At 44.7% G+C, this 13159-nt stretch overlaps 1 protein-coding gene across 1 annotated transcript in view; it reads right to left on the bottom strand.

Moving 5' to 3' along the window:
- LOC102383727 (inositol 1,4,5-trisphosphate receptor type 2-like) overlaps positions 1-13159 on the bottom strand; it is a gene marked incomplete at its 5' end in the record, with an annotated part of 223793 nt that overhangs the window by 120987 nt on the left and 89647 nt on the right.

Here is a 13159-nt window from a genome sequence, read left to right as displayed (position 1 = left end):
TAGTGATTGGCTTGCTAGCCATATAAAAGGCTCGGGGGGTTTCCGCCCAAGTTGGAGAAGTTTCCGCCCAAGGGGGAGATCTCCGAGAATCTCAGGAGGATCCTGAGAACCCCGATTCCGAGAATTCCGGGAAAAATCCGAGAGAATTCCAGCAAGGAGTCCATGATTACCTCGTGGACTTCTACGTAAATCTCGGACCGACTGGTAGCCCTCTTTGCTTCGAGTACTTTCTTCGGTTGGCGCAACGGGCTCGCGGTTTAGAGCCTCCAACCAGATGGGCTAGAAGAATGTTCACGGGAAGGAACTCTAGTCCACCTCTCTTCTTTTCTATCTGTAACCGCAACTCAAGCAAGTTTTCCTGCCTGCACCGCGACCATCTTCGGTGTAAGTAAAATAATCTTAAATCAACCATTACGCGTCCGTGCCTAATTCTAGCGTGTCGCCTGTTCTCTCCGATCCAGCGTGCCTGGGCTGCTGGCCACAGCCCACGCGGAGCACAAAAAGGGCCCGGATCGCTCCCCGCCGTCCGCACATGGCGACGGGGATGGGATCGGGAGAGGGCCCGCACATGGCGACGAGGATGGGATCGGGAGAGGGCCTGCACAGATGCATCTATATTTGCCACATATCTCAAGGCAGACAGTGATGAACTTGGTTGGAATCCTGATCTCCAGACTCTCAGCCCACTCCTCCAACCACAAGATAATGTTTATTACTTTTTAATTATGTTTTTATTAACACTCCAGGTATGCCTCTATCATTCTTCTTTCCCAGCACAAGGCTACTCTAATCAAAGTAGTTTTTAAAGGGGTTTCTTGTTTCATAGTTCTCATTAAAAACTAAGGATCATTAGAAAGAGATGGATGGAATACACATATTGCTAGTCCCCACAATGAAGATTCTCACCCCAATTTTTAATATCCCCCAATTTACTGTAAGTTGTGTGATGATATACTTACTATGCAATTCAACTGTATACAAAAATATACAACGATATAAAAATATATAATGATGTACAATTTAGTATAAAATAAGGGGCTGATCCTTCAGAGACTTGTGTACAGATTTAACTTTAGGTAGGTGAGTAGTCTTATGCGATGACTAAGATTCTCAAAATTAAAAATACATCTACATGTTTGCAGAACTGTGGCTAAAAAATTAAATGTACATGCATAAAACACAAAGGACACTTTTCTGAGTACAGTCCCTTCCTAATTCAGATGCAAAATGTGTTTCAGACAACTTTGAAAGCTTTTTCAAACATAGACATATAATACAGGGACTTTTCAAAAGTATTTTTCCCCAATGCCAGATAATAAACAAAGAGTTTTCCCAAAGATCTAGAAGCCCTAAAGCATGGGCTATGGACCTCAAGGTAAGAACAATGCAGTATCTGCCCAGGGCACTCTATAGCCTTCTATCATAAGCCTTGCAAAGTGAGGACTGCAATGTTTAAGGGACTAAAGAGCTTAGATATTTCAAAGCATACATTCAATCATTGATTGAAATGACAGCTCAATCTTTCTTATGCCTTTTTTAATAATCCAACTAAAACTCGAAATTCTGGAAAACCTCCAGAACCAAAAAATAGGTCTTACCAAGAACACTAATGCCAAGCCCTTTGTAGTCCACCAATTCTTTCTGTGCTTCTAGCAATACCTAAAAGACAAAAACCAAACAACATATTTTTGAGTGTCAGTGATATATCATGCACAATCAATATGCTGCATACGATGGTCATGTGAGATGCCTCAGTCCATTGCAAAAGTACTAAAAATTCAAATGCTAATACGATTTTAGCTAGTGGCTGAGGGCTTGTAATATGAGTGAACAGTCAAATCAAGTGTCTGTTGTTGGATATTCTGTCTCTTGAGCCATATCCCTTCAGTTCAGTTTCCAAGCAATCTTCTTGTTTTGTATAGCTGACTTGAACCAACAATTATGGCTAGGAATAGACATTACACATAAAGCAGTTTAAGTTATCAGAAACTGGTTTAAACCTGTAACAGAACAGATGTTCAGTGCACATAAGCCAGTTTGAAAATGGCTGAAACAAGTCTGATATAAGCCTGGTTGAATGTACTATCAGACTTAACTGATTTGGCTCAAATCAGTTTATGCAATGTCTGTCCCAGACCCCTTACTGGTTTCACCTAAACCAGAGTCCCCCAGCATCCCTGAATGCTCTCTGGGCTGGGCGGGGCTCTTTTCTCCACAGCAGGGCTGGCCCCTCCCCTCTACTACAGCTCTGGCAGAGACTTGCAGGTACATCAGGGTCTGCATGGCTTCTCCCTGCCTTACCACCCTCTGCAGAGAATCAAGAATCCAACCTGAAGAAACTCTAGCTGTATGGTTGGGACTTTTGGTCATGGAACTTGGATCCGACCTGCTGAGCCAGGAAGAAGCAAGCTTCTTAGTCAGACAAGCTTCGTGGAGTAGAGGACATGTCACTGACATCGACATGATAGCGGTCAACGTTCACTGGCCTATTCCACTGCCAGCGCTTGTTGCAGGACTGATCGGTCAAAAAGCCCACGTATGGCATGAAGGATGGCCAGAACATACCGGCGCAGAACATCTCATGCTAGCAATCATCGGAGTCTCGTACTGTGCCTGGAACCCCAGAGCATGTGCGCTGGGACTGACATCACTCCAGCGAACAAGACCATGGCCTCATCGTCATCTACGAGACCCTGGAACCGTTCCAGTAACCATTCACAGCCTAGATAGTTGTCTTGAAGTTTATGGGTGAAAGAACATCGTTGTCCTCCGGATTCTGCTCAACCCAATGGTGAACCAACCCGCGTGTAATCTCCTTCGTCAGTTGTCACGACTGCGTATCCTGATGGAGCCAAGATTATCTATTGATCGGGACCGTTGACACCTGACCGAGATTCAAGGCACACGACATCATGAATCCGATCTTCCATCATTGCCACAGAGAACACCAGAAGAGCGATACATGTTTGGATTTCTCCTACAGCGTTCTGGACTCAATAAGCGACAACCTCGAATTTTAGGGGATGCAGGCCAAAGGCAACTGGCCTATGAGTTAGGTTTCCATTACCTAGAAGAGTTAGACGACGGTTCCTCGACGATTTCGTCGAGTTGAGTGCAGCAAAAAAGGCTATCCAAAGTAGAGTCGTGTTTAAATACCTGTATTATATGTTTAGTAGTGATAGTGAGTTGAATTGACCGCCTTATAACGTGCGGTTCCGTGTAAAGTTTGTAAATATTAGTGAAATAACTTTTAAGAGAGTTCTTTTGCAGATCCGGAATTCAGAGTGCGTGGCAGAGAGAAGCCTCAAGAAGGACGACATCACCAAAGGAAGTAAGGGCTTAATACGCAACTCCGCCATGACGCCCACTGAAGCCCTGATCGTTCAGTTTTTTGTCATGAACGTAATTATGTATATGTGTGTGTGTGCCGGCTATTGTTTAATTTAACCCCTGGGAACGAACTTTTCATGTTGATAAATTTTGTGTTTGTTTGTCTGTTCGTTTGACGACTCGTGATAAAGCTCTGGATCATTCGAATGAAAGTACAGCATAATTCAGTTGTGCCTTCAGCAAGGAGGGATGTCACAACCCAAGGGTGTGATTTTTGTTTTTGGCGGCTAGTGATTGGCTTGCTAGCCGTATAAAAAGCTTGAGTGGTTTCCGCCCAAGGGGGAGATCTCCGAGAATCTCAGGAGGATCCTGAGAACCCCGATTCCGAGAATTCCGGGAGAAATCCGAGAGAATTCCAGCAAGGAGTCCATGATTACCTCGTGGACTTCTACGTAAATCTCGGACCGACTGGTAGCCTAATCAACTACTAAGAGCCTCTCCCCGTCGCCGCCTAATCCCTCGACGTATCCCTCTTCCCCGTGCACAAAAAGATCCACGAAACCTAGCAAACTTCGTGTGAGTCTATTCAGAGCTCTTCACTTCGAGTACTTTCTTTGGTTGGCGCGACGGGCTCACGGTTTAGAGCCTCCAGCCGGATGGGCTAGAAGAATGTTCACGGGAAGGAACTCTAGTCCACCTCTCTTCTTTTCTATCTGTAACCGCAACTCAAGCAAGTTTTCCTGCCTGCACCGCGACCATCTTCGGTGTAAGTAAAATAATCTTAAATCAACCATTACGCGTCCGTGCCTAATTCTAGCGTGTCGCCTGTTCTCTCCGATCCAGCGAGCCTGGGCTGCTGGCCACAGCCCGCACGGAGCACAAAAAGGGCCCGGATCGCTCCCGGCCTGCACATTAACATCTTTAACTCAATCACAAGCACCTACTTCAGTTGCTTTAATCATGGTGTATGGAGTCCATATTTTACAACTGGATCCATGGAGACAGACCCCAGCATCTTTTCTTTGTCTCCTCCTTCCCCCATCCACCCATTATCAGGGGCAGATCAGGGGTGGGTATGTGATGGTGTAGTTGCTTCCCCCTTCAGCTGTGAGGTGCAGATGCAGTAATCTCTCTGAGCATATCAGCATGTCAGTACAGCTCATGCCAGGATCTATGAGCTCACCAGCTGGTCAGCTCAGCCTCCGGATGGAGCACCTGTTTTCACACATCCCCAGATCCTAGGGGATGCATTGCTGTTCCTCCCCGCCCCTCCTCGACACTCCTTCTCCCTGCATAATTCAGAGGCAGGAGAAAAGAGGGGACACGCAGCAGCACCACTTATCTCCTGGGCTCCAGAGCTATGTGAAAACAGGGGCTAAGCACCAACTTTGGTCATCCCCTCTACTCTTCTGCTTCTGAATTCGGAGGGGAGGAGGGGAAGGGGGAGAAGAGAGCAGAAAGATGGAGGAAAAGGGCAAACATAGCAGTGGCTTTCACCCCATGGGCTCCAGAATTATGCAAAAGCAGTGGCTCTGGCAAACCCCCAAGCTGACCAGGACTACCATAGGAACAGAGAGGATGATAACTGCAATGTGGTGGAAATAGAGTTAGCTATCTCTTCTTCTGTGAACTAAGGCCTATATCCTATTCCACCTATTGCATGCCTAAGTGGACTTACATATGTAAGCATGAACTAAATCCACCCTACTGGATTCTCTAAAAAAAATAGTTAACAGAAGTGGTAGGTGCATTAGCCTCCTCTTTGCTGCTTCATGTGACTTAGTCTTAAGAAAAAGACATGAGTATGCCACAAAAAAATAACTTTCACTATCTGGGGCAGACTTAGGATCACATCTAGATGTCTAAATCCACTTAGGCACCTAACAGGTACCATAGGACATGGCCTTTAGTTTTCACAAGTTTTTTTTTTAAATATATGCATCATGAGAAGTTCTGTGTGTCCAGCAGGGCTTGCATAATAATAGCAGCACACCTAACTTCCCAGTTGACATACTCCTGTGACTACTACAGGAAGCAGAGAACAAGGAAGTGAATTCCAGCTAACCTTTCAGAATAGCTGAGGAGGCTCACCTTTGTTCTGACCTTCCTGTTCCCTCATTAACAGGCATTTCTAACAGTAATCAGAGATGTCTGAAAAGCCTTCTAGCTACATACACCTTAAGCACAATGGGCATGTCAGCACCAAGCAAGTTCCAGCATGCAATACTCTATACATGTAGACAGCCAGCACAAAATAAGAACAGTTTCCTAGACCATGAAGTTTCCTAGACCATAAAAATTGTTTCTTCTCATTCATATTTTTGGTCATTCACAGGCATTATGGTACACCTTCCTCTCCTCCCAACCCCCCCAAAACGTAACCTAATCCAAAATAGACAGCATGTATGAAAACATTTAAATGCCATAAAGTGGCCACTAGCCTCTCAATTGAGAGACGTGACTAATAACTCATCTTAAAAGAAGAGCCTAGACAACGACCTCTACAGCATATTTCTTATGGAGAGGGCTATACTAAATTATATAAAAAGTCACAATACAGTTATAGGAAGGAATGTCAAAAGTCATTTATAGATTGTTTTTACAAAACAATGCCAGAAGTCATAGGTTGTATTATTCAATCAAAACATTCTTTATTGTATAATGTTTAAGCTCATGCAATACCTATTATATAGGTACTAGGTACAGAATTTCAAATAAATAAATTTAGGTACAAACATAAAGAATTGGTACAAAAATTATTCGACTAATAATTTAGGATGACATAGCTCTTCAATCCTGTTTATTGTTATGTCTCTTGTTCATACCTTTTTTCCTGCCTTATCTTCCACGAGGCAACAGGAGCAACAGCACTATGAAGTTGCTTCTTAAATCAGCTATGCAACTCTAAGACTTCTTTCCCCATTGTCAGGAGTCAGGGTAGCAGGCAGGCTTTAGTCCCCAGCTGGCTCTGACTGCCAGTGGCCTAACTACCCCAAGCTGGCCCTAACTAGCCACATGGATGTGGCTGCCTCCTGATGATCTCTTAGTATTCCTCAGGCCACTGTCTAGCTGGGGTGCTGCTCTGTCTAATTTATGATCCCTGGCTCCTAGTTTCCTGGTTCCTACCTGATGGCTAATTGTTCCTAACTCCAGCTCAGGCCCCCTGACCATCAACTCCTTGGTTTCTGACTGCCAACTCATGGCTCACAGTTTTAGTTTGACAATCACATGTCTCAATCCTTTAAAACCACAACAATTTGCTTCAGACCCCCTGGTTAGTGACTCTAGTCTGAATCCCTGTTTTCAGCTCCTGAGTCCACAGACTCATATCTTTAGTTCAGCAATCACCCACATCCTAGTCCCTTACAGTTCATAGACTCCTGGCCTGCCTTATAACTCTAGTTTTGACCTTTGCTTCCTGGCCTTGCCTACTCATGACTAGCGTCATCCCGACATCCACAAACAATATCACAAAACAGTGGACTCCCATTTCTTATGACAAACCACTAGCCCTTCATTATTAGAACTCCTGCTCTGCTGTTTTTCATTCCTCTCTTGAGGCCTTGTTATATGGTAATTTTGGGCAGCACCAGGAGCTCTTAACCCCCTAGATGGTCCACATATTTAACACCTGAAACTAATTTTAAGCACTCATTAGGAAGCTCAAAGTTACACCACTCCAGGTCAGGATCATCTCTGATCTCCATTACCCAGCTTGTGTTATGCTAAGGTACAGCCACCGTAAACCACACCTTAGTGTAAACACCCCACCTACCTCCCCTACCCTGCTGGTGCAGATCAAGTCCACTGCCCTCCCCCATCAGCCCCAGATCCCTATTTACTGCCCCTCCACCCACTTACTTGTGGCTGCCCACACTGTCTGTCCCAGGGATGTGGGCAGGGAAGGGCTAACCTGTCTACCCAGCTTGTGCCACCACTGCTGCTCTCTGAGCCAGCTCAACTTGGAGAAAAGCAGCAGCCCAGCAGCAATGGCAGCCAGACAGGCAGGTTAACCCTTCCCTGCTGTTCCCCAGGATAGATAGAGCAGGCAGCCACAAGTAAACAAGGGTGAGGCAACTGGAGCAGCCCTGTGGGGCAAGGGGGAGGGCGAAGACTAAAATGGGAGCAGGGAGAGTCTTACCAGCCAGTCCTCCTTGTCCCTGCCAGCCTGAGCATGCAGCTGCTTCAAATTTGAGCTAGCACTAACACTAATCAACATTTGTGTGGCTCACAGTGTAACGTATAACAAAGCCCTTGGCCTCCTGCAAAGCCCTGGTAGCTCCCAATGTTCTCTGAGAAATGCCAAAAATCAAGGGCATTGTTGCCTGAAAAGGAAGAATACCAAGAAATCTCTGGAATGTGTAACAGCAATGTTAAAAATGCAGGACAGAACTTTACCCATACACTTTTCAGTTTTAGGCTCTTCATTCTCCCCATGTATTTTATATACCACATTTCTGATCTTCAGTAGCCACATGACTCTTCAACAATATTGATTCTCTTATAAAATTAGCTAATAATGCAAAGAGCAGGCTGTTTCTCTACAGTATCAATTGGGCCCAGGAAATTCTGAGATACTCATAATTCTGAGAATCTCTATAAGCTCCTAGAATGCATCCCTGAATAAGACACCATTATTGAAATTTGCTATAAAATAAGGCTAAAATTAGATGTCAGATTTCTCCCAAGACAAAGCCTTATACTTTAGGATTCTACAGACATACCTGCCCACTGTCCTATTTTAAGTATCTGGGAATTATCCAAATTAACATTTTTTTACAGGATAATTTAGGCTAATTTGAGTTCATTGCTATTCAACCTCAATGTGTAGAAGACTGTGTCTATGCCTGTTTTGATGGCAGTCAAAGCCTGGGACAATTAGCCAAAGGCTAAATCCAATGACTGTTTTTAGCCTAAAAGTGCTGAGAACTAAAGCAGGGGTTTAGGTTGTAGCCGTGTTGGTCTAAGGACTTAGGCAGGCAGGCAAGGTTCCTTGGGTGAATTTGATATCTTTTATTAGACCAACCCAAATAGTTGGAGAAAAGTTATTAAGCAAGCTTTCAGGTTCAAAAACCCTTCGTCAGGCTAAGGAAGTTTCAGCAGTTGGTGAGAACTAAAGCAGGGGTTTTCAATCTTTTTAAATCAGTGTACCCCCAGTGGCCAGATGCAGAGTCAGGGGGCAGGAAGGGGGGAAGATGGTGGCGGTTGTCTTTTGCAAAAGACACGGAGTGGCAGCAGTGTGGGGTGGTGGGAGGCAGTGGCGGCAGCTGCCACTTGCAACCTTTAACCCCACCCCCCACATCTGGCTGGCCAGGTAGCACCTTTGCAGCTGGCAGAGGCGTGCCACTGCCCTTGCCCCCCTCCTTGGTTCTGCTCCTGGGAGGCGATGGTGCAGGCTGGTGGGTGGGTCCCCGCCTGCCTGCCTGCACATACACCCTAGGGCCTGCCAAAGTACCACCGGTTGACAACCCCTGAACTATAGAATAGGGGCCTTAATAGTCACAAATTGTACTGGTAAAACTATGTTTGTAAGGCAGAAGGTAGGACAGGGTGGCACCTTAACAAATTAACTGGTTCAGGGAGGCATGAGCTTTTATAGGTAATAGCCTACTGAATTGGATGTTATGCCTATGAAGGCTCATGACTCTCTGAACCAGTTAATCTCTAACATGGGTGAATCTAGAATTTTGAAAAAGGAGTCCAGCTGGGGCAGTGTATCAGTGCATATGCATAATCGCATGACCAACCTTACTGTCTTCTATGATGAGATGACTGGCTCTGTGGATGTGGAGAGACCAGTGGAAATGGTATACCTTGATTTTAGCTAGGCTTTTGATACAGTCTCCTAACAACATTCTCACAGGCAAGCTAAGGAAGCACGGGCTGGATGAATGGACTGTAATGTGAATAGAAAACTGCTGGAGCATCAGGCTCAGAGGATAGTAATCAATGACTTGATGTCTAGTTGGCAGCTGGTATCAAGTAGAGTGACCCAGGGGTGGGTCCTGGAGTCGGTTTTGTTCAATATCTTCATCAATGACCCGGAAGATGGCATTCAGCAAGTTGGCAGATGACACTAAGCTGGAAGGAGTAGTAAATATGCTGGAGGTTAGGGCTAGGATTCAGAATGGCTTAGACAAATTGGAGGACTGGGCCAAAATGAATCTCATGAGGTTCAATAAAGCCAAGTAAGAAGTTCTGAATTTAGAAAAGAACAATCCCATGCACCACTACAGGCTGGCGGCTGACTGGCTGGGCAGCAGCTCTGCAGAAAAGGATCTGGGGGTTACAGTGGATATCCTTGGAGGTTTTTAAGACCCAGCGAGACAAATCCTTGGGTAAGATGATCTAGTTGAGGATGGTCCTGCTTTGAGCAGGGGGTTGGACTAGATGACCTCCTGAGGTCCCTTCCAACCCTAATTTTCTATGATTCTATATAGTACAACACTTATTTTCCTCCAGATAAAAAGGAACTAGAAGCTTTTTAGTAATGTGCTAGGGGTCTAGGGCTCTATTATTCCATTTAAGAATGAATCAAAAACAAAATATAATTTCATTGGCATGTTAATTTGCTAACTTGCTATATGATGCATTATTTATTAAAAACACAACAAACTAGGCAAAAATTATCAAAAAATGTTTCTTTAGTTCTATAGTCATTATAATTAAATCTACATCTTTCAGGTATATAAACCAAAATCTAGCCTTCTTGAGTGTCTTAACAGTTCATCCAATACTTCAATGAAAATTATTTCCATGCCTGAATTAATGTTTTTAGCTAGAGCTAAAAGTAGTCTGCAGGGCTATGAAATAGGAGCTACCTTACTAGGAACAGCTAACACAGGATTGTCAACCAGGGATATGCCTACCCCTAGGGGTACTTCAAAACATCAGAGGGGGTACGCAGAACAAATGTACAAGTATTGGCAATTGGCTTTTTTTGGCTGATGTGGCTGATAATGTGGCCAATAAATACCCTGTGCATGCGCGCAGGTGCAGCACAGCACACAGATGGCCAGGAGCACAGCCTGGCAGTGTGGAGAGCAACTGGGTCCAGCTGGTAAGTCTGTTGTGAGGGAAGAGGCATGAGGGGGCAGATCAAGACCCCCACGGCAAGGAAGGGAGTGGGGCTGGGGCAGGGGCAGGTGCTGCACAGTCAGGGCAGGGCACAGGACAGAGCCACGAGCGGCTCATCTGGAGAGCACAGGGGGTGGATAGCTCCTGCTGCAGCATGCACCCCGGGAGGCCATGGGAGGCGTGTACCACCAGATCTGTGTGCAGGGTAAGGGTGGGCTGCAATGAAGGCTGGGGCAGGGGCAGCGCTGGGCTCTTCCCAGAGGGGGAGTTGGGCCAGGGTTGTACTCGGGGCAGGTGGCAGCCAGGAACATAATTGGTAACACTGAAAACAAGAAAAAAACAAAAAGGGGTACATGAACTCAAACTTTGAGGCAGAAGAGATACACTTGTTCAAAAAAGGTTGAAAACCCCTGAGCTAACGGACAGCATAGTTGCAAAAGAAAAAATAGTTTCATTATGTTAAGACCACTGCACTCCCCTGCCCCTCCCCAAAATCCGCCTCTGGTCTCTAAGGTGCTGCCTTGCCTGGCCTTCTGCTCGACTTCAGACTAACTTGGCTAAACACAACTCTACTTATTTTGTAAGGTGTGCTTTTATGGGCATTCCAAAATGGACAAGTCAAGAACAAAACTATCTTGCTAATGTAACAAACTGTTGCCAAGGCCAGGGAGACAACCAGCCAATTCATGGAACTGATGTCCCCGCAAAGGGTATTCATTCTCAGAACAGGTTACAGGCTTCATATTGCCTAAAAGCAAATGATTAAAAATGCAGGCTGAATTAACAGTTTGCAACAAATATTATCAAACCTCCTAGTACTGGAGCAGAGTCCAAAAACTAAAGTGCAACAGACAGTACAGCAATATCTTCATGCTATTGTATTTCTTTACATTTCACAGGCCAAATTCTGCCAAACTGCTGGTTAAAATGGAATTTCTTCTATAGCACTTATTAGTGTATGGAAATGGTATGTAAACATCACTCAGCTGACTCAATACATACAGAATGACTAGAATAGACAAAGTAGCTTTGAAAAAAACACAATGAAACAACAATATAATAGTCTTATTGTTATCCACGAATACCACCGCATTGTCTCTTATGAAACCTAGAATATGAATTGAGAACATAGAAAAGCAACAGAGCGGGTGGATGGGGGTGTAGGTGTGTATTCTAAAAAAAACCCTACTGATTGACAAGCAGTTTCCAATTGGGAAACATATTTTTAATACAATAAAGTAAGTACAACCAAAGGGTATTCCTATTGGTTTGTGTTTTAGTATACTATTTACTACTGAGACAGAAAACGGTCAACCCTACAAGATTCAATTATAAATGCCTTCCTACTATAATCTCAGTAAAATAAGAGTAGGAACTTCAAAGATTTTTTTTTTTTGCTGCAGGATGGATGAAGGATGTAGGCTCTGTAGGTTTACAGGATAGGAAACTGCTTTGTAAAGCTATGATTCAGAGAAGGATTTGGAACTCTGGGAATAGCTCCCAGCATAATAAAATGGGCTAATACAGAGGTAGGCAACATTTTTTGGCTGAGGTTCCAAAAAACCACAATGTCTATCTTGGAAGGTGCCACAGTGCCCAGAGCAGCTGTTTGCAGCCCAGCCAATGGAGCCTGATCTGCTTGCAACAGGGCTTGCAGCCTCCCAGCCGCCTGCTGAGAGCAGCCTGGACTCTGTGGCTGGCAGCAGCTGCTTAGAGCCCAGGCTGGCAGTGGTGTGCCGAGCAAAATGGCCTTGTATGCCATGCTTGGCATGCGTGCTAGGGGTTGCTAACCCCTGGACTAATACAATGATTAAATGTATAAAAGGGAATACCAAAAGAATTAGAAAAGTGATCCTGTCTCTGAAGTCAGGAGCAGTAAGACTGCTACTAAAATATTGTGTCCAGTTCTGGTGTTCACAATTCCACAAAGTATGTGAAAATAAGGAAGAAGTTCAAAGTGGTGCCACCAGAGTTAATCTTCAGTTATATGGCAAGCATTATGAAGCTCAACCTATTTAGGCTGACCCATTTAGCCTACTGAAGAGAAGGGTTTGCAAGTGATTTGATTATAGAGTTTAGTGACATACATGTGGAGAATAGATCTGATAGTGAGGATTGATCTTGCTGACATGATCCAATGGCTGAAAGTTGAAGTTAGAGAAATTCAACCTAAAAATGGCATGCAATTTCATAGCAGTGAGGGTGAGTTGAAGTTAAAGTGGCTTAACATGGATGATGGCAGATTCACTCTAACTGTGATTCTTAGCAGGGTACCACAAGATCCTTTAAAGGGAGCCACATGATATTAGTGCCATTAGGTGTGCAAGTACTTATACACAATTCAAAAGATAATCCCAGAGATTTCAAATAGGAATCTAGTGTCAAAATCATTCTGACCTGTTATGGTCTGTCTAAGGTAATAAAAGAATTGCTCTATTATTTTCTCACAGTCAAAACATGAATGAAAGGTAGGAACTAGGGCTGTGCGAAGCTTTGGGTGGTAGGTTGATTCGGAGGAGATTCAGCCTGATTCATGGGCGAATCTCCGAATCCAAATTGAATCAGGGGACCAATTTAAAGGTCCGAATCAATTCAAAGCTCTCCGAATCTTCGGAAAAAATTCGGAGAGCTTTGATGATTTGGGCAGTCCCCGGTGGCTGCAGCAAGGAGCTGGTAAGTACTAGGAGCGGGGGGGGGGAAGAGGTATGTGGCAGGGAACCATGGGGGGACCCCTGCCCGCAACCAGGGGGCT

The sequence above is a fragment of the Alligator sinensis genome, unplaced genomic scaffold (genome assembly GCF_000455745.1).
Source record: "Alligator sinensis unplaced genomic scaffold, ASM45574v1 scaffold696_3, whole genome shotgun sequence".
NCBI classification, from domain to species: domain Eukaryota; kingdom Metazoa; phylum Chordata; order Crocodylia; family Alligatoridae; genus Alligator; species Alligator sinensis.
This window is presented reverse-complemented; position numbering and strand designations above follow the sequence as displayed.